Genomic DNA, 22,210 nt, shown 5'->3' on the forward strand with positions numbered 1-22,210 from the left:
CATTTTCAAGCCTCATAAACAAAATTTTCATCTTCAATACTATTTTCAGTTATGGTTGCAGGCTTCTCATCTGTAACTATCACGGTCCAGATCCATAAGTTCAGATCAATCTGCATAGTTCAATATGTTATACTTAATCATTATGTTACCCACATAAAACCACTCGTTGATTGTTCCAGTATTAAATCAGTCCAAATATAAATGCTTTGAATAATTTAAATAAATAATTTTAGATTATATGCTCAAACTCACATTTGGGTGATGCTTAAAGATATAATATCGAAGAATAATAATGATGCTAAAATAATAAACTATAGTGAATTTTAGCAATCATATTTAATTAATGTATGTGTTTTTTCTTGAAAAATAACACTTATATTAATTAAAATTTGCAGACCAAACTCATTTAATATTATTAATTATAAGCAATGTCTGCCTTTGGGTAACCTGATCGCAATATAACTAATAAACTTAATTGAGAAATATTGTAAAATTAAATGTTCAATATTCCAGGCTAATCACTTTAGTGATTTGCAACCCCTCTTGGACATAAATATTTTATTTTACTACAAAATTTCATGCTTAATTTCCTTAATCATCATTTCAAAATTATAAGCAGAATTCAAAAAATACATATGCATGCATATATATTTATATATATTATTTTATTTTATTTTCACTATTGTTAATTTAATCCATCCACATAAAATTTAATCCCATAAAATTTAATTTTTTTACCTCTAACCACATCTTTTGGCAATTAGCTGATAGTTTTAACCGTTAGCTGATTCAATTAGCTGTTAGTTGATTCAATTAGCTAATCTGACTAGTTTATTCAATTAGCGGTTTGTATTAAAGTGTTTGGGAAAACAACTGTTTGACATTAGTTGTTTATACATAAAATGACTATTAAGGACATTAATACATTATTTTTTAAATATTTAATTTTGTTCATTTTGGCTTGAAATTTATGAGAATTTTTGTTATTAATTATTGAAAATTATAAAAAAATATTATAAAATATTTATTTTTAGTTTTATTATTTAGATCTGAGAAAATTATTTTTACTAAAAAATAATATATTTTTATTAAAATTATGTAAAATATAAAATAATAAATCTTTCGTATATATTTTTTTATTATGTTAATTATTGTTTTAATATATATAAATAAATTAATAACCTTTATTTTTCTATTTGATTTAGTTTTAAAAATTTATATATTTTACAAATAAAATAATTTATATGTAATAATTAATAATAATAATAATTTTAAATTTACAAAAATAAAAATATAATTTAATAAATTAAATATATTAAAAATAATTAATAAATAGTGCTATAAAAATATATTTATATGTATAAAATAAATAATTAAGTTTTAAGAGTAAATGAATAACCAAAATTGAAATGAAAAAGCTCTTTCAAAACGTTGGGTAGATGAGCTTTTCAGAAATTAATTTTTTAAGTCCAAAAAGCTCTTTCAAAAAGCTAATTTACCAAACACCTAAATTAACTTTTTGATTGGTCAAACAGCTAAAAGTTGTTCAATAAACTAAAAGCTCTTTAAAAAGCTCTTTCCGAAACACACTCTAGATTATATATACTTTTATAATTAAATTTTAATTTAAATAACATGGGACATAAAATTAATTCCAACATAGCACTATGCTAAATAATTGTAAATAGTACGATCAATTAAGTTGTTGATCTTATGGTTATTATTAAAAAGGGATAGTTTAGTAATTGAAATTCTTAATTTTAATAGTTTTTTAATTAAGAAAATTAATTATATGAAATAAGTAGTTGTATATTAGGAAATAACTTATAAAAAAATATAGAAATGTAGGTATTAGAGCATTTTCTTTACTTCTACTTTATTATTTCTTATATCTCATCATTCAGATCATATTCATTTAAATATTCAAATCATTTCATTTATCACCTGTTGTAGTAAATCATTTTCAACCCATTATTTTTACTATTTTATAAATAAACAATAATTTATTCATTTCTATATATTTTTATTATGTAATAATATATATAAACAATATATAAAATTTATTTATCTATACATATTTCTATATATTTTTATTATCTAATAATATTTCTAATAAGTAACTTATATAAATTTTAATAATTAAATATATTCCGAATAAATCAACATATATATTAATTAAAAATAACATCAAAATAATCATAACAATAAACAATATAACTTAAAAGTTATCATTTTTATTTCCAAATTGTATCCAAATAATATATGCACTAAGGTAGAGAACAACAAATAATTTAAAATATGATAGATAAAACGTTAGAATTGGTTAATGAATTTTAAATATATATATATAATTTATGTATTTTGAAATTTCAAAAAATTTTGAATAGTATTTAAATTAAGTTAATTTGTTTTTCTAAATTTTGTTAAAGGTAATCCTTCTTAAGGTAATAAATTTTGATAATTATATTTCTTATTAAAAGTAATGAGTTTTGTTATAGTAAAAACTAAAAAGACAATAAAAAAAATAAGGAAGAAGATGATTGTAACATATACTCTTAATTATTAATTGAATTTATTCAATTAAAACAAGATGATGTTACTGACGTGTAAATATATTGCAGGTATAATAACAATACGATATATGAGCTCAAATTACACATATGATGAGCCAATTTTAATATAATTTAATTTGTATAACTATGTTATATTTTGATATTCATATTATTTATTATCTATGAAATAATTGAATATTATTATTTTCCTAACATATCAATTATTATTTATTAAATATTATTAGCCACGAGTTGAGGATTTATTTTTAGAAAAGATAAATCGATGTACCGTATATTTATGAAAATAATTTTTTAATAGATGTAAATATAAAAAATACAAGAAAAATACATCTAAAGTCTATTTTTAATTTCTAATTCGTTTAATCCAATTAACAATCTAACGAACTAATCTCCCTAAATCCATCTCACACCGTTGAAATATCGCGACCCCTCATCTCGAACCACGCTATCGTTTGAAATCTCTCCCGATTCCGTCATTGTCAATTCTCTTGGTGAAGTTATCCATTGCCACCACCATTTTCTCACCGCTTCAGGCTCCGATTTCCCTCCCAACGAGGTTGTCTATTCTCGCTCGATTTCCACTATTTCGTTGTTGAGAATTGGCCGAAATCAAGGGAGATGCTGAGAAACGCGGCAATTGACATGTCAGCTGTAGTAGGGCTACATCAGCAACTGTGGATCAGCATGGTTAGTCCGGGCACTAGAAGACCATTTTAGCTATATTTTTTTACTTGCGCAACTATTTTTAAATATGGTCTATTAAATGTACTAAAATAATTAAGGAGATGCCAAACTAAAAAAAACAGTGTACTCCTTAATTATTTAATTTTTTAGATTAGATTTACTTGTTTTATATTTGGTTTTATTCATTAGGTTTGGTTGTTATAATTTGAGTCTATCGAATTCTATGTCATGTCTATTTATAGGTATTTATCTTCATTATGAATAACAATACAACATTTTAGTTTTCATAAAATAATTTTGCAAACATAACTTTTTTTAGTCGTTAATTTTCGACAAAAAAATATACTAAACAACCTTCATGTCAAAATAAAGTTCTATATAACAAATAAAAATATGTATAGTGTAAGTTTGTTTAGTATTTATAGTTTTAATTGTTTTTTGTTATGAAGTATGAAGAATCGTAAAATTGTTATAGAGAATGAATTTTGTGAGTTTTTTTTTTTTTTCTTTTTATGTTTTTGTGTGTATTTTTTTTAAAAATTTTTATTGTTATGAGTGTATATTATATATTGTATTTTTTTAATAATATATTTGGAAAGTCGTATACATTAAAAATAATAATGGAAAAACTATTTTCTAGTTCCATAATTGACTTCATTGCTATTTTAATCTTGCAAGCTTGTATACAAATCTTCGCATAAGTGAATTATTTTGACACAATTGGTCCTTCGGCCCAGAGATGACCACGTGGCACCTACCTAGCACACTGGAACTACGGGTTGGCCAAGTAGGCGAAAGAAAAAAGTCACTATAAGACTAAAATAACAAAAAGGGATCAGTTATGTTAGATATATTTTGGCCCAACCCAATACCAAGCCCAACCCGCAGCCCAAAACCCTTTAACCCGACCCGACCCGACCCGACCCACACCTTATAACTCCCCCAAATCCCCATTCTCATTAGAGAGTGTATTGCGCGATTTGGAGTCTGTTTTTCTCTCCCTCTGGTTCATCTTCTTCGAGTCCTTCTCGGTAAGTTTGGGGTTCTCTTCTTCGCCGAAATCGCCGTTGTTCTTGTTCGATTTCTTTGGTAAGTTGTTATTCTGGATGCTTTTGTGAGGTCTTGGGGGAAATCGGTCGATTAGAGTTTAGGGTCGATTGAGTCCGTTGGTTTGGGGTTTTGTTTGGAGGCGGTTGGGTTAGTCCCTAAATGTGAGTCATTAGATTGTAGACTGAGCCGTCAGGATAGTTTCCCCTATCCTTTGTCGAGTCGCTTGGAAATCGCCGGAAGAGGAAGTTGCCGGAGCTGCGGCGCGTGACTGGGTGTGTTCGCCGGAAGACTGTCGAAAGAGGGAAGTTCATGTTCTGCCGTGTCTAATCTTGAATCCTGATTTTTGCATAGATTGATTGTGTTCTTAAATTGATTTTCAGAAACTATATTGTTTTTATTTCAAATTTGTTGGACATATTCTAGTTGATGTTTTTGTTGCTTGACATATTACGTATATAAAAACTACAACAGTGGTATCAGAGCCAAATCTGTCAAACATAAAGTTCGGGTAGAATCTTCAATAAAATCGATCGTTGGTAATAGATCAATTTTGATAAAAGGCTAAACCCTTCATTTTTTAAATTCTTGGTGAATCTGCTGATTGCATATTAGATTAGGATTTTGGTGAATTGCTGATTGCAGAGATTGATTGGTTAATCTTGGAAATCTTGTTTTCTTTGTTGCTCTAGATTGTTGTTGTTGCAAATCTTGTGATTGATTGGTAATTAATTGCTTGGATTGTGTTTTTTTGAGTAATTTCAATTTGTGGACAAATCTTTCCTTTAAATGACTGCTTCAATGGGTACTTTTTATAATATGCAGCCGTTTGACGGGAAAATAGATTTTACTATTTGGAAACAAAGAATGAAAAGTGTTTTAATTACTCAAAAACTTTCTCGAGCAATTGATGGTATGTTTGATGATGATACACCTATGGAAAATGGTGTTGAAATGGATGAATGTGCATGTGCGTGTATTGTGTTGCATTTAACTGACAATGTGCTTAGGAAAGTATGCAAGTTTTTTAGTGCAAAACAATTGTTGGAGAAGTTAGATGCATTGTACACGGAAGTAACTTTGTCAAACAAGTTGTTTTTGCTTGAAAAATTTTTCCAATTCAAACTAGACACTAAGAAGAGTGTTGATGAGAATTAGATGTTTTTACTAAACTAATTCAAGATATAAAGTTGAGTGGAGATCAATATATTGATGAATATTCTCCCACTGTGCTTTTAAATGCCATTTCCGATTCTTATAGTGATGTTAAATCCGCTATTAAATATGGTAAAGATAACGTTACTTTAGATATAGTAATAAATGGTTTAAAAAGCAAGGAATTAGATTTAGTAGCTAATAAATCATTTGGAAATTCAAGTGGCGAAGTTTTGCATGTAAAAGGTAGAGTTCTCAATAGGAATAATCAAAACAACAACAATAGAGATAATCAATCATCGAATAACAATAAAAAGAAATATAAAGAAAAGACTTATAAATCATTGCCTAGGAAATGTTATGATTGTGGTGGAGTAGGTCATTATATTAAAGAGTGTCCTAGTGTTGCTAATAAAGGTCAAGTAAATAACATAAATCAAATAATTGAATCCAATGATCAATCAAATATGGCTTTGTATAGTGAACCTTTTAGGTGATGTATATTGATTGAGTTTTGATTGTTCTTTTCTTGCCTTTAGTATGTGAATATTTGTGAAAGGATAACTCTTTGGAAAATTGTCATTTCCATTTTTTTTTTTTTTTTTTTGTGAAAACAGGTGCTGGAAATTTTTGTAATAAGTAAGATTCTTAGCAGGTTTTTTAAAAATAAAATAATAATAAAAAAAAACTGTGCAGATTTTTCCTTTTGTTAAATAAGCCGTGCATAATTTTTTTTTTTAAAAAATATTGCTGTTTTCTTTCTTTGTGTAAAAAGAATCATTCATGAGTTCGGTTGTTCCTTGTCTAAATGTATGTGTTTTGTTTTCTTGTATATCAATTGTGAATAACATGGATTTTGTTTTCTAGGTGGAGTAAATCAACTCTTGCTGTTGTGATTTGTTTTTGTTGGTTATCTTTATGCTTTGTGAGTTGTGTGTTCTAGACTAAGTGAACAATCTAGGTTGTTAATTTCTCGGGAATATCTGAGTGTATGTCTAACTGCGTGTTAGTTTGCTAAGCTTTATGATAGTGTTTGTTTAGGCTTTGTGATATATTTTGTTTCACTTTGTGATAAATGTGAGCAAACCTATATTCTTAGCTACTTTGTGATCGACGTCGAATTTCGTGGTGTGATATATGCTTGACTTTGTGTTTTATGTGTTTCAAACATGTGATAGGATCCTTTAGTATAAGCGTACGTTATGTTTTTTCTTTGTGGTGTCATGACATGTATATACTTTGTGATTAGTTCTAAGGTGGAGTTCGCATGTTGCCTCTTTTTGCGTTAAGTTGTCCCTTTTTTTGGAATGAGCTATTAGTTTCTGCAAGACTAATGTTTGCTTGTGAGTGCAGGGTTTACTTAACGTTTGTTGTGAGTGTAGGTTCATTGTGTATCGGAAATCTTCTCGGGCAATTTCCATGCGACTTGATTAGGCGAAAATGGTCTCTAGGCTGTGATGCATCCCTACGGGAGCAACCATCGGTAAATGACTTGGCCAAAAAGGTGGAGAATGTTAGATATATTTTGGCCCAACTCAATACCAAGCCCAACCCGCAACCCAAAACCCTTTAACCCGACCCGACCCACACCTTATAACTCCCCCAAACCCCCCATTCTCATTAGAGAGTGTATTGCGCGATTTGAAGTCTGTTTTTCTTTCCCTCTGGTTCATCTTCTTCGAGTCCTTCTCGGTAAGTTTGGGGTTCTCTTCTTCGCCGAAATCGCCGTTGTTCTTGTTCAATTTCTTCGGTAAGTTGTTCTTTTGGGTGCTTTTGTGAGGTCTTGGGGGAAATCGGTCGATTAGAGTTTAGGGTCGATCAAGTCCGTTGGTTTGGAGTTTTGTTTGGAGGCGGTTGGGTTAGTCCCTAAATGTGAGTCATTAGGTTGTAGACTGAGCCGTAAGAATAGTTTCCCCTATCCTTTGTCGAGTCGCTTGGAAATCGCCGGAAGAGGAAGTTGCCGGAGCTGCGGTGCGTGACTGGGTGTGTTCGCCGGAAGATTGTCGAAAGAGGGAAGTTCATGTTCTGCCGTGTCTAATCTTGAATCCTGATTTTTGCATAGATTGATTGTGTTCTTAAATTGATTTTCAGAAACTATACTATTTTTATTTTAATTTTGTTGGACACATTCTAGTTGATGTTGTTTGTTGCTTGACAGATTACGTATATAAAAACTACAATAAGTTATAAGACTAAAAAAAATTCTATGTGTCCATCGGGTGACAGTCTACCTATAGGACACGTATGCGCCGGCGTACCGGACGATTTCTATAAATACTCAAATTGTGTAACTAAAATTGTACAAAATTAGTTGCAAGACTAAGAAATAGTTACTCAATAATCATCGAACATACTCATAGTCTTCTTTATATTTTTATTAAATGCAATAATGTATGATATATTTTAATCTACTTAATCCGTTTTAACTTTTTTATTATTATAAATATTTTGAAATATTTTGAAATTTAGGCATTTATTAATATTTAGTTATACATATATTTAACTTATTAAATTATAATAATAATAATAAAAATATTTTTTTAATTATGCATAACCATAGTATTATATATATCTAATATATTTATGTAGAAAAATATACTAATATTTTATGAAATTTATTTTAGTTAGATTTAATATGTAAAATAATTTTTATGCAAACAAACACATAATATTTTTGAAATAATTATATTTGTTATGTTAGTTAAAAAATTAATGTAAATAATGTTTTAAATTATATTTTATCTATCGGCAACTTCAAAGTGAAAAAAGAAAAAAATAAAATATTTGACTATTGGCACAACGACCAACTTGTGTTTTCTTATATATACTTTTGAATATAAAATTGTTAGTATATACATTAAAAGAAACAATATATTTATTCAATACCTAATAATAACGTATTTATTTGATATTTAAAAAAAATATTAAATGTCTCAACTTTAAAGCTATTTATATTGTTTTAAAAATAATGTTGATGAATTTTTCATTATGTAAAAAGTGTGAAAATTCTGTTATTTAAAGTTTTTGTTTTTAATAAAATTATGATTGATATATCAATATTTATTCTCACTTGTATTTCAAGCATAAAGACGGACATACTGAAAGAGAAAAGATGATCTCTCTTAATATATATCTTCTTTATATATTGTACTAAATGTTAATGATATGAATGAATCAATAATATAAAATATTGATATATAATTTTACATATTTTAGATACAAAAAATTTCTTTTGGATGTATTTGGTTTATGTTTGAATGTGAGTTTTTTTTTTTTTTTTTCTTAAATTTGATTTAAATAATATTTTAATATGGTATTTTTTAAAATAAAATTTTATATTTTTATAAAAATCGTGGGTATGAATAGTGAAATTTTGCTCTTCAAATTGAAACCAAAACTAAACAAATCATTTTGTGTGTTCGTTTGTCATACCGTCTCTAATTTTTATTATTTATCAATTTTTTTTCAAAAATATAAAAATAAATATCTATTTTTTATATTTTATATTTTTTACGTATGAAATTTAGAATTAGGTTAAAAAGCCCGAGGTAAAAAGAAAAATGGGCCTAGTAATCGAGTCGATCGAACTGGCCGAGGGGCACTGTGGGAAACTCAGGTAAAATGGATATATTTCTAAGGAAATAGCGGGTCGGAAAGTCTGCAGGTCGGAAGATCCTCAGGTCGGGAAGTCCTCAGGTCGGAAGGTCCTCAGGTCGGAAAGTCCTCAGGACGGAAAGTCCTCAAGACGGAAAGTCCGCAGGTCGGACGGTCCTCAGGTCGGGAGGTCCACAGGTCGGAAGGTCCTCAGGTCGGGAAGTCCGCAGGTCGAAAAGTCCTCAGGACGGAAAGTCCGCAGGTCGGAAGATCCTCAGGTCGGGAGGTCCGCAAGTCAGATGGTCTTTAAGTCGGGAGGTCTGCGGCTGGACCAATAAGTCGGATGGTCTTTAAGTCGGGAGGTTTGCAGCTGGACCAATAAGTCGGATGGTCTTTAAGTCGGGAGGTCTGCGGCTGGACCAATAAGTCGGATGGTCTTTAAGTCGGGAGGTTTGCGGCTAGACTAACAAGTCGGATGGTCTGTAGGTCGGGAGGTTTGTGACTAGACCAAATAAGGCGGGAGGTTTGCAGTCGGATCAATAAGGCGGAAGATTTGAGGTCGGGCCAAAGAGGCCAAAAGTCTGCGGTCGGTCCAGGGAGTTAGACATTGTTGAGAGTAAGTGAGAATGATATTGTGGTCGGTTGAGGGCACGTGTCAGCAGGAGAAAGGTTAGCAGACGGTTGAAAAAGAGACGTTGTAACCGTTCGGGCGACGGTTTCCAGTACTGTTTTCTCAAGGGATATTTAAGGATTTTGATTTTTCTGGAGAAATCATCTTCAATCAACTTCAACAAAGCATAGTCAGATTCGGGGATCACCACTTTAAATTTTCAGCATTTAATTTCCAGTTAATTATCTTATGTACCATACAATGTTTAGAGATTCCTAATCTCAGACGCTAATTAATCAAGTTTAAAGATATTTTCCATATCTTTGAATTTTACCTTTTGTTTGTTGAAAAAATACATTAACAAATTGGCGACCACAGTGGGAGAAAGGCAAGATTGTTGATCCTACATTACCAGAGAATTTCATGCGGCTGAGGTCGGACCGAATCATCAGAAGGATCAATATGGCAGGCACACAACCTCAATCATCATCAGCACCGATGGGAGAAAATATTTCACCACTATTCATGCAAAATCAATGGGAGATTCCCCAACCACCTACCGATTGGTTGTCGTATGTTCAACAATTGAACAATCAGCATACTTCAGCGATGCAGAACATGTTGCGCGAGCAACAAAATCTTATGCGGAACATATTAGATCAAGCATTATCAAGGGTTACTCTTCAACCCACCCAGACGCCGCCAGGGGTGTAACCATCAAGAATGCAAGCGAATTTTGCAGGGCCATCATATGTGGACAGCACACTTCCAAGCGCCTGAAACTTCGACCGAACAGATAGGGGAAAGACTCCTCTGACTTTCGCAAATAATATTCCTTTGGGACCAAGGGTTGAAAATGTGCAACCGAACATTACAAGAGAGGAAAGGCCAGGGGGACATGTGCAGGAACCCATTCTTATTCCTGTGCAAAATCCCATTGATGTTCCTGATCATCAACAGTTTTGTTTGGGTGATGAAATTGCTCACGTATTAAGGGTTCAGTTTGGTCTAAATCCTCAGATGGCCAACCGACCTGCTTATCAGAGACCGTTTCCAGAAAGGATTATTAATGAATATCCTCTCTCAAGGAATTACAGACCACCAGATTTTCAGGCTTTTTCTGGAAAGGATGGGTCCTCTACTATAGAGCATGTGGGGCGTTTTACAGCACAGTTAGAGGAAATTGGTAACAATCCTTTTTACAAGTTGCAACTGTTTGGATTGTCCCTAACTAGGACTGCTTTTTCATGGTTTGTAAGTCTGCTACTTGGGCAGATACAAACTTGGGAAGGTTTAGAGATGGCATTTCATGCCAGATTTTTCAATCCTTTGCCAACGGTTTCTTTGACTGATTTATTGGAAATGAAGCAATATCCAGAAGAGTCAGCTTCACAATTTATTGAAAGGGTGCGTTTGAAGAAAGGAAGGTTTTGTGGAATCAGGAGTGTTGCAGTAACTGATGCAGTTGCCAAGGTAATTTCTCAGTAGGGTTGTGGTTTGTGAACTTCCAAACGACGATTGATGAATGGCGTTTGAAAGTCCCTTGGCGGCGGACAAGTTGTTACGTATGAAATTTAGAATTATGTTAAAAAGCCCAAGGTAAAAAGAAAAATGGGCCTAGCAATCGAGTCGATCGAACTGGCCGAGGGGCACTGTGGGAAACTCAGGTAAAATGGATATATTTCTAAGGAAATAACGGGTCGGAATGTCCGCAAGTCGGAAGGTCCTTAGGTCGGGAAGTCCTCAAGTCGGAAGGTCCTCAGGTCGGGAGGTCTGCAGGTCGGAAAGTCCTAAGGTCGGAAAGTCCTCAGGAAGGAAAGTCCTCAAGACGGAAAGTCCGCAGGTCGGATGGTCCTCAGGTCGGGAGGTCCGCAGGTCGGAAGGTCTTCAGGTCGGGAAGTCCGCAGGTCGGAAAGTCTTCAGGACGGAAAGTCCGCAGGTCGGAAGATCCTCAGGTCGGGAGGTCCGCAGGTCGGATGGTCTTTAAGTCGGGAGGTCTGCGGCTGGACCAATAAGTCGGATGGTCTTTAAGTCGGGAGGTTTGCGGCTGGACCAACAAGTCGGATGGTCGGGAGGTTTGTGACTAGACCAAATAAGGCGGGAGGTTTGCAATCGGATCAATAAGGTGGAAGATTTGCGGTCGGGCCAAAGAGGCGGAAAGTCTGCGGTCGGTCCAGGGAGTTAGACATTGTTGAGAGTAAGTGAGAATGATACTGTGGTCAGTTGAGGGCACGTGTCAGCAGGAGAAGGGCTAGCAGATGGTTGAAAAAGAGATGTTGTAACCGTTCAGACGACGGTTTCCAGTACTGTTTCTCAAATGATATTTAAGGATTTGAATTTTTCTGGAGAAATCATCTTCAATCAACTTCAATAAAGCAAAGTCAGATTCGGGGATCACCGCTTTAAATTTTCAGCATTTAATTTCCAGTTAATTATCTTATGTACCGTACAATGTTTAAAGATTCCTAATCTCAGACGCAAATTAATCAAGTTTAAAGATATTTTTTCATATCTTTAAATTTTACTTTTTGTTTGTTGAAAAAATACATCAACAATATTATACTAAAATTCATTTTTGTATTTAAAACATCAAATCAACACTATTTATATAATATCATATAATTATTCAAATTCAAAATTTTTACTATTCAAATCTCAACTCAAAATCTAAATCCCCAAACAAACCCACCATTAAGTATAACAGAATAAATACGATAAAATAAATTATAAACAATATGATATTGATTTTGATTTTTAAACTAAAACTAAAACCAAAACCAAACAAATTATTTGTTTTTGATTTTTTTAATAAAAAGTTTTTCTCTCCAAATTAATGTCTTTTAATTTTTTAAATGAGAAATAAATTTAAAAAATCCTCTAAATTAAGGGAAAACTCTATTAAATTATGTTTAGCTACTTTACAATTTCCAAAATATGAATATGGATTGAATTTTGTTTTCGTTTCGGGTGCTAATTTTCTTCAAAAGTACAGAGCGAATATCCAGAGAGTATCAATTCTTAGTATAATTAACTATTGTGCTCTTGAACAAGGCCGTTTCGGATTTTTTTGGGACCCTGAAAAAAAAAAAAAAATTATAGGTCCTATAAATAATGATTAAAATATATTTTCAAAATAATACCACAGATTGACGTCAATTGGACAATAGGTTGAATGTGATCGTCTGGACAATGTCAATTTGAAAAAAAAATACGAAAGACAGTATGTCCGGAAGTTTGAAAAGTGAGAAGAACTGTGAATGAGGGTAAAAGAGATAAGAGAGAAGATGAGCCGAGTTTGGTCTGAGTTGGTGGGTGCAATGAGAGAGGATGTGAGATAAAGAAGTGTAGACGACAATTAAATTTGAAAATATAGGATGAGACGTGGTTAGGAAAAAAGAGATTTGAAAGAAAATATATGATTAGAGTTTAAAATTTAATTTTAAAATTAAAAAGAATAATTAAAATTTAATAATAATAATAGATAATATTTTAAAATATAGGCCTATATTAATTAGAGGCCTGAGCAGTGGCTCACCTGCTCATGCTATAAGCCGTCGCTGCACTTAAAGATTTATTTATTTATTTTTTATCGGTGCTCTAAAAAAATATGTCTGGTACTATGCAGAAGTATGTTTAGTGCTATACAGAAATATGTTTGATGCTCTACATAAGTATGTCTAGTGATTTAAGTGCTACATGAAGTATATATTGTGCTATATAGGGTATATATTTGAACTTTTGATTGGTGTTTCAAAATAATTGAAATGGTGCTTTATGAAGATTTGGACGATCCTATGAGAGAAAATCAGTCCGATGCTGATTTTTCTAAATTAGCATCGTGATTGTCACATTTTATTTTTTATAATTTAAGTAGATTAAATTATAATTTCCCGACGAAATTTTATACAAATTTATGCATTTTCATAAATATATATATATATAAACCATTTCAAAAATTGATGTACATATATATTTCTTTGGATTATGATAGTTAAAAAGTTTCTTTGATTTATTAACATAAATGAGTAAAAAATCACGCAATACATTATGAATTTCACAGATAGCAAAGCTCAAAGAACTTTTTTAGTTATTTAAAATATTCATTTGTTGAATGTGTAATATAAAAATGATGTATAGTAATTTTAAATATTTTGTTAAAAAATTAGTATATGATGCAATATAAAATTGTTTCAACAATTACTTTCTAAAAAAGAAATAAACTTATCAGGATTCGAAATTTTCTTAATGTAATCTTCACTCCAAACATATTCAACTTCATATTCGACTGCACGAGATTGTTCCTCATTTTGGTCTATCACGTTGTACAAAAAAAACTATATGCATTCATATATTCTATATTTTTATTTCTTAAGTTATGGTCATTAGATAGTAAACTAAATGACAATTTTTCTGACAAATACGATCTCCGGTTTTAATCTCTATTGAAATCCAAGGGTTCAAATATTGTCAACATGGTGTTGATTATATGATTTAGCACTATACCAGGATCTTGAATATAAGAGATTTACTTTAGACAAATTTTTATGTACTCTCAAAATGTAAAATCCAACAAATCAAATAAATTCATAATTTCAAAATATTCTGTCTAGATAAAATAACGGCAGTTATCTGCTGATTTATCCATTAGATTATATTTTAATTCAACTGTTAATATTAAATTTAATGGTAGAAAAAGTAATTTTAAATTTATCTTCTTATTCTCTATCGGTGTTTCTTTTCCTCTTCTGCAAATCGTTAATTCTCTTTTGCAACGTTGTTTTTTAGTCCGTTCATAATAACGTATCCATTTCCTTTTTTAGTAATTATACTATCTACTTAACATTACAAATATCCTTACAACTTATAATATATTATACAAATGTTATTACCTTTATATCACACATACTAATAAGGTTATTTTAGTCATTTCTACTTTATTCCTACTATATCATAATATAATACTAATATTTCTAAAACTACATTAAAAAAACAAATGGATATTTAGTTCCGAGAAGGAAAGAGTATTATAATTTTACTTTTACTATTTTTCATAGTATTACTGAAATTATGTACATAGGTATAATCACTACTTATTCTTGCTAGAGAATCTTATTTTAATACCTTTTTATATTATTGTGCTCTTTTAAAATTATCATTGTGTTGGAAATAATTTTTATACCGTTTAAATTTGATTGTTGTGCTTTTCTATGATTAATATTATACCCTCATAATATAATTATTGTGCTTTTAAAAAATCCCAATATTACTTTAATATTCTTTTTAATTTTTCAGATTTTTAATATATTTTGTATAATTTTTTTTATAAGTATAATAATTACCTATTCTTGTTCTTGTTCCGTTTACTTATTTTCAGAATTATTAATATGTTATTTTGAAATTATTATTGTACTATTATAAAGTAATATTTGTGCTATTTACATATTATTATTGTGCAATTGTATAATTAATATGGTGCTTTTGTTATATAATTATTGTGCTTTTTATATCATTTTTGTTGATGCCGATTTTTAACAAATAAAAAGTAAAATCCAAAAATAGAAAATATTTTTCGATTTGATAAAATAAATACCTGAGATTAAGAATCTCTAGACACCGTATGAAAACTAGGAAAATAAATACTACAGACTGAAAAAGTAAATGGTGATCCCCAAAAGCAATTCACTGAATTTGATGTCGATTGAAGATAGTTTCTTTAGGTCATGAACAAACCTATTTAAAACCTATGTCAACCGCCGCAACCAGGTCGTGCCTTCATATCCGTTTACCGGTTGTAACTTCTCTCAACCGTCTTAGAACTGTTTCTCGTCCGACCTTATCTTGCCCGACCTCCGTATCGGCCGTCTCATTCTTCTTCGCCAGACCTCATCTTGTCCGACCTTCGTATCGGTCGTCTCATCCTTCTTTGCCCAACTTCATTTTGTCCGACCTCCGTATCGGTCGTATCGTCCTTCTTTGCCCGATTTCATCTTGTCCGACCTCTACATCCACCGCTCACTTAATTTACCATTTCTCCTGATCCAAACCCATTTAAGACCCTGCTACAATTATTAGGCCCATTGGACTATACATCAGTCCAATTTATAAGCCCATCCTCAAGAAACCCTATACATTGATTTTTTCCACTCAACAACTTGCCTCCTCCCGTCTGACTCCTAAGCGTCACTTCTCGAACTGTGTGAGACGCGACGTTTATGGGTTTGCAAAACAGTGCCATCATTATACTGTTTCATGTCACATCATGGGGTTTATGTAAAATCCTTACTCTTCCATATTCACGCACTCAAACTCTTGAAATCCTCCTTTCTCTCCCCAACGATCATCTTCCAAAAAACCTCTGCTCCTTCGTTCTCTGCAAACCCTTCGAAAATGGCCAACCAATATATCCCTGCTCTCCCTTTCGACGGGACCGACCCATCGGTGCCTTTTGTGGCTTCGAGGGTCCTTACCCCTACCATTCGCCCCTATTGCAGTACCGCCGAAGACGCCGATCGCATGAAATCTGTCATCTCTCAAGTCTCTCCGATGGCTGTAAATGACGTTGCTTTCAAGCCAGAGAGACTACTGGATAATATCAGGACCCACCTCACTGACCCTAAAGACACCTACCGTAAATGGTATGCGAGGCTTCTCCCTCATTTTGAAACGCAATGGAGAAGGCAGGGCATCGATAAAGCTATCCTTCTTTCAACTCAGCCTCTTCACCTTCACGAAAAGGCTTTGTTGGCAATGACGGCCTTCTGGCATTCGCAGATGGAAGTTTTCTTCCTTCCTTCTGGCCCTATCGGCCAATCCCTGATGGACGTAGCCATCATCGCCCACTTACCCATAGTGGGTGATGACCCCGTCCTAGTCTCCTTTGAAGGTCGGGAGCCTTCGCCCGACCACTCTGGTTGGGACGTCGCCAAGCATCCTGAAAAAGAAAGAAGCTGGACCAACTTTGTCACCAAGTTTCTGGGTGAGGAAGGCACTCTTGTCTCCGAGTTGGAACATACAACATTTCTCATTTTTTTGGTTATGCAGGTACATTTTCTTTCTTACCTTTTTCATGTAAACTCAATAGTTATACATTTAGTGAATTTCTTCTTTTTCCACAGATATATAATTCTTTCCCCTTCCAAACTCGTTCTTTCTTCCCAGATCGATCTGGCCATTCATCTGGCTAGCGGCCAATTTTTCTCTTTGAGAACCTTATTTTTGGCTAACCTTTTTGAGGGTTTAACCCGAGTAACCACCAGTCTAACCGATACCAAGAGGGCGGACACAGCTGCTTCGGGACCATTTTGGTTCCTGGAGCTGTGGCTTCGCCTATATTTCCCGACCGTCTTTTTCGGCCGACTACCTATTACCCCGAACCCTCAAAGGTCAATCGGTCTCGCCCTAGCTAAATTAACTCCTAGTTCCTCTAATCTTTATCCGTTCGACCCTGTCATCACCCAAATTTTGACCAAAGACCGTAGCAATTCTCGCTTTTATGTATATGAAACTCTTGTACAATATACTAATGAGCTTTTTTGGTTTTACCCCGACACACCATATCCCCGAACTTATCTTTCCCAACTTACTGACTACATCACCTCAAATTCCTACTTACCTTTCCGCTCGAAACCTTTGGCGGCTGAGGCCTTCCCCGCCTGGTGGTCGGCCACTTGGTCTCTAATTGCCCCTCCAACCGACCAGCTGGTCGGGAAACTTATCCCGCCCCCAGCATTGGCGCTGGGTTCTCCCCGACTAGCCGTTGCCCCGAGAAGGAAGAGGTAGGCGCCTGCCGAAGGCGGGTCTGGGACAAAAAAGAAAAAACAAAAGGCCGTCCCTGTCATCGATAGGCAGGCAATCGAGGAGTACCTGGCATCTCTGCCAGTTGATACGAGCGGGCTACCGAAATTCTTGAGGGAGCAATTTGGTAAGTCTTTTTCCTTCCATGTTTCCTTTTCAATGTATGCCCCTTTTTAACTTTAATGATTCCTATTTAAGAGCCTCCTTCGTCACCGCCGACTATTGTCTTAGCCAGCTCTCACCTGACCGCAGCCCAGCCGACCATCATTCCAAACTCCTCTCAGCCAGCCACAGTCCAACCGACCGAGCCTCAACCGACTGCGGCTCAACCGTCCATTACTCTAACTTCATCCCAGTCAGCCGCGGTCCTGACCGCAAACCAACCGACCGCGGCTCCATCCGCAATACTGCCAGTGACCCATCGGGGAGAGGACCCGACTGTGAGGCAAGTATTCTCATCAACTTCTACTCCGACTGCCAACCAACCGACTACCGCATTACCGACTCCGGCTGAGCAACCGATCGCCCAAGGTCTGCCGGCCTTGGTAAGTTGTTTCCTTAAAACTTTCTAAGGGAAATACTTACTCAATTTTCACTAACTTTGATTCTCCTTTTTATAGGACAACCTCAGCACTCCATGAGCCATCCCTCAACCGACCTCTCCTCTTGGAGTGAGGGACCTGCCAATGATTCGTCGGCCAGAGGAACCAACAGAGGCATACTTCTCCTCCGATTTTGCCTTCCCCTGCTCCTCAACCATCACAGGTAACTACCAAGAGATTTCCATATGATCCTTTTATAAATATTTGACTCATGTATCATCATTTCAACTAGGAACCTGATGAAGTCGTGGTGGTGCCCGACCAACTTGTTGTCTTACCCGACCAGGTCGCGGAACTACCCGACCCAGTCGTGGCACCACCCGATCACGCCGTTATGTTGCCCTTGCAGCCAGCCGCCCAGCCCATGGGCGAGGATCCGCTGGCCGCTCTCCAACCAGTCCAACCGATCCTGCCGCCTCACGACATAGAGGAGATCTCTTCCTCGAAGTCAGGCGAGGCTTCAGTAAATTTTGCCCCAAGGGGTTCAGTTAGTATTTTCATCAATTTTCTAACTTTCACCTCTCCTTCCTTGTTTAACATTCTCCTTTCAGGGAATGGAGCTGGCTGTCGCCCATCGTCTGCAACCAGCAGACGAGTCGGTCGCTGGCCCAATGACACGCCATGGTGCCCCCACGGAGTTCCGGCTCATGGCCCTTCTGAGGCCACGGCCGTTCTAGATCAGGTAAACTCCATCTTTATATTGTAATGAGTTCACCACGTCCCTCTATACTTAACATTTTCTTTTTGTCTCAGGCTGCCAAGGGGATGAATGTTTTGGCCCCAGTGAACCTCCCGGCTTCGGCCAGATCTATCGTAGCACGCTGTGTCAACCTGTCTTTCGCCGACCTGAGTTCAGCCGATCTTGAGGCTTTAATTCAAGTCACGATAGACTTTTTGGTGCAGCCCACGATGGAATCAGGAGCTCCCCCCATCCTCGATCGGATGATGGCAAGGATAACCGAACTTTAAGCCGAGCTGCATCTGATCCGACCTCCATCGTCTGAGGCCACGTCATCTCAACCGACCGCTGATCCAGCCAGTCTTGAGGCAACCTTGAAGAAGGTCGATCTAGACCTTAATCTAGCTAAGGCTACGCTGGAAGAACTCCGACAAACGCGACAAACGTTGGCGGCTGATATCTCCCAAAAGACGGAAGAGCTCAGAAGCCTCCAAGAACAGTTGGAGTCCCTGGATGACAGCATTCAGGAAGGGGGTCGCCTGGTGTAGGCACATTGCCAGACCAGATGAGTCTCTGCGAGCAACTCCAAACCAGCATACGAATGAGACTCGTCAGGGGACACCAGGAGGCTTACCAGCGTCGGCGGGCCACAAGGTCCGAGCTAAAGTGGGCCGACCTCCGAACCGCCCTTAGGGCCTTGCTTTCTCTGTAATCCCGATGTAATTTGTATATAACTCCTAAAATTAGTCTATATATGCATCCTACTTTTCAGAACACAGATCCATGTTCTTTGCACTTTTACTAAGTTAGGAATTAAACACCACAACACCTATATATACTCCATTTTTCTTACTGCAACCATCATCAGCTTCCACCATATTATACTAAAAAATGGTTTCTCTTCACATTCGCGTTCCTTTTTCCAACTGGGAAGGTTCTTTGCAACCATTTCTTGTGGGAAAACACCCCATAGGTCATCATGCGAGGACATGATACAGGTGCTCAAAAAACTGGACTTTAAATTTAAATTTTCTGGCAGAGGAAAAAGAACCATACAACGTACAATCCGTTTAATGGAACGCGTATCCACCAGTTATGAACCCTTTACTGATATACTTACCGCATTTCCGATCTCGACCATCATCTAGATATGATAGACCATCATGTCTCGGCCATTCTCCCAGACCTTAGCTGTAACAATATTTTCTATCAGCAAAGATCAACACTCTCCAGGCTGCGTGTTCTTGTTGAACGAGAAAACCAATCTCTACAAGACATGAAAGTCCGCACCGAGCAAGACCTTCAAGAAATGCAAGATCAATGGGATCGTTATCTTCTTGATTTAGACGACCTCCTTGATGAAGAACCTGAAATGGTCTCTGCGAGTTGGGATGAAACCTCTGAACCAGAAAACAATCACCCTTGTGTCACCCTTTCGGATGATGATTAAAGAACCCTTTCCTATAGGTTCGAACCCTTTAAAGGGGCTCCTAGATTTTGTAATAAGAATTAATGACAATGTTCTGAAAAGACAGGAAAATACCTTTTCAGATACTTAGCATTAATATTTTCATGTACCAGCTTTCCTTCTTCGTTCACAATAATAAAAGCTCAATTTCCAATTACTCTGTGAATGATAAAAAGGGCCTTCCTAATTGGGGGACCATTTCCCTAATTGGTCCACATTCTTATACGTAGGCAGAATTTTTTTCCACACCAAATCTCCTTCTGGAAAATCCTTTGGGGACACTTTTTTTTCCATAATACTTTGCTCTAATCTCACTCTGTTTAACCACTTGATCCAGAGCATTTAACTGATTTGTGTCCAACTCCTCCAGTTGTTGCCACATCCCTTGTGCATACGCCCCATCAATATTTGCTGTTGTATTAACCACTCTAGGTAAAGATACAACAAATTCCGCTGGAAGAACAGCATCTTGCCCGAACGTTAATTGGTATGGGAAGAATCCTGTAGAAGTATTTATACTATTTCGGTGGGCCCACAATGCCTGAGACAACAATGTATGCCATTTCCTTGGATTTCCCTCTACCATTTTTCGGATGATGCCGATGACGATTTTATTTGCTGCTTCGGCCAACCCATTAGCTTGTGGGTAATAAGGTGAAGAATGATGCAATTTGATGTTGAACTCGGCCAAAAACTTAATAAATTTCTCCCCGGTAAACATCAAACCCTGATCAGTTGTAAGAGTGTGGGGAATCCTAAACCGGTAAATAATGTGATTAAGTACGAACTCAATCACTTCTTTCTGCGTCGCATTTTTCAAAGGGACTGCCTCCACCCATTTGGTAAAATAATCAGTTGCTACCAAAATGAATGAATGTTGCTTTGATGACACCGGATGAATCTTCCCTATTACATCCAACGCCCAAGCTTTGAATGGCCACGACTTAATCGTCGCCTGGAGTTCCACTGTTGGCAGATGATTCAATGGACCATGCCTCTGGCACTCTTGACACCCTTTAGCAAATTTGATACAACCATCAAATATCTTTGGCCAATAAAATCCTATACGATGAATAGCCCATCGCATGTTTAATCCTGCTCGGTGTGCCCCACAAATTCCACCATGAACTTCTTCCATTACTTTGATGGATTCTTCTGGTCCCAGACATCTTAATAATATTCCTTCAATAAACTGGAAACTTAAAGCTTTCAACCAAACACCCATAGGAGTCATGGAATTTGGTGACTCTAAATAAATCATAATTTCCGTTCTCCAATCAGCATTGGCATCGACGCCACCAATTATTTGCTAACAGGCATTCTGAGCCAGATTATCTGCTTGTCGATTCTCTGCTCTTGGTACATGCTCAATAACCACCTCCGCAATTCTATATAATAGGCGATATACCAAATCTTGATATTGACACAGATGCGGATAATTACAAATCATAACCGATTGCGCTCCTTTGGCCACAAGTGCTTCCAGACCCAAATTAGTGTTTTATACTCGGCAGAGTTATGAGTCATTTCGTCCATTTGAAGCTGCAAACTAATCTTGCGAGCTCCAGGTCCTTCTAATATAACTCTTGCTCTTGACTTCCCTTTTGAACGAGAACCATCAAAAAACATTTTCCAAGGATTGGTGCCTATATACGGTACCATTTTGTTTTCCACTGGTTCGTTGTTCGTAAATTAAGCCAAGTCGGCCACTACCTGCCCTTTTACCGCTTTGATAGGTCGGTGTTGCAGTACGAAAGGAGCCAGTCTGATTGCCCATTTCATTAACCTTCCATGCATGGTCGGTCTATGCAAAATTAATCTGATCAGATCCACTTTGGAAACCACTTCGGTTTCTCTTGGCAGGATGTAGTGTTCCAACCGAGTACATGCAAGACTAAAGAATAGCACGTTTTTTCGGGCATAGTATAATTCAATTCTAGTCCTGCCAGAGTTTTGCTTAAATAATATATAGTCCTTTCTTTACCATCCTCCCATTCTTGCGCG

Source organism: Andrographis paniculata, unplaced genomic scaffold (genome assembly GCF_009805555.1).
Source record: "Andrographis paniculata isolate CXL003 unplaced genomic scaffold, ASM980555v1 Contig71END, whole genome shotgun sequence".
NCBI classification, from domain to species: domain Eukaryota; kingdom Viridiplantae; phylum Streptophyta; class Magnoliopsida; order Lamiales; family Acanthaceae; genus Andrographis; species Andrographis paniculata.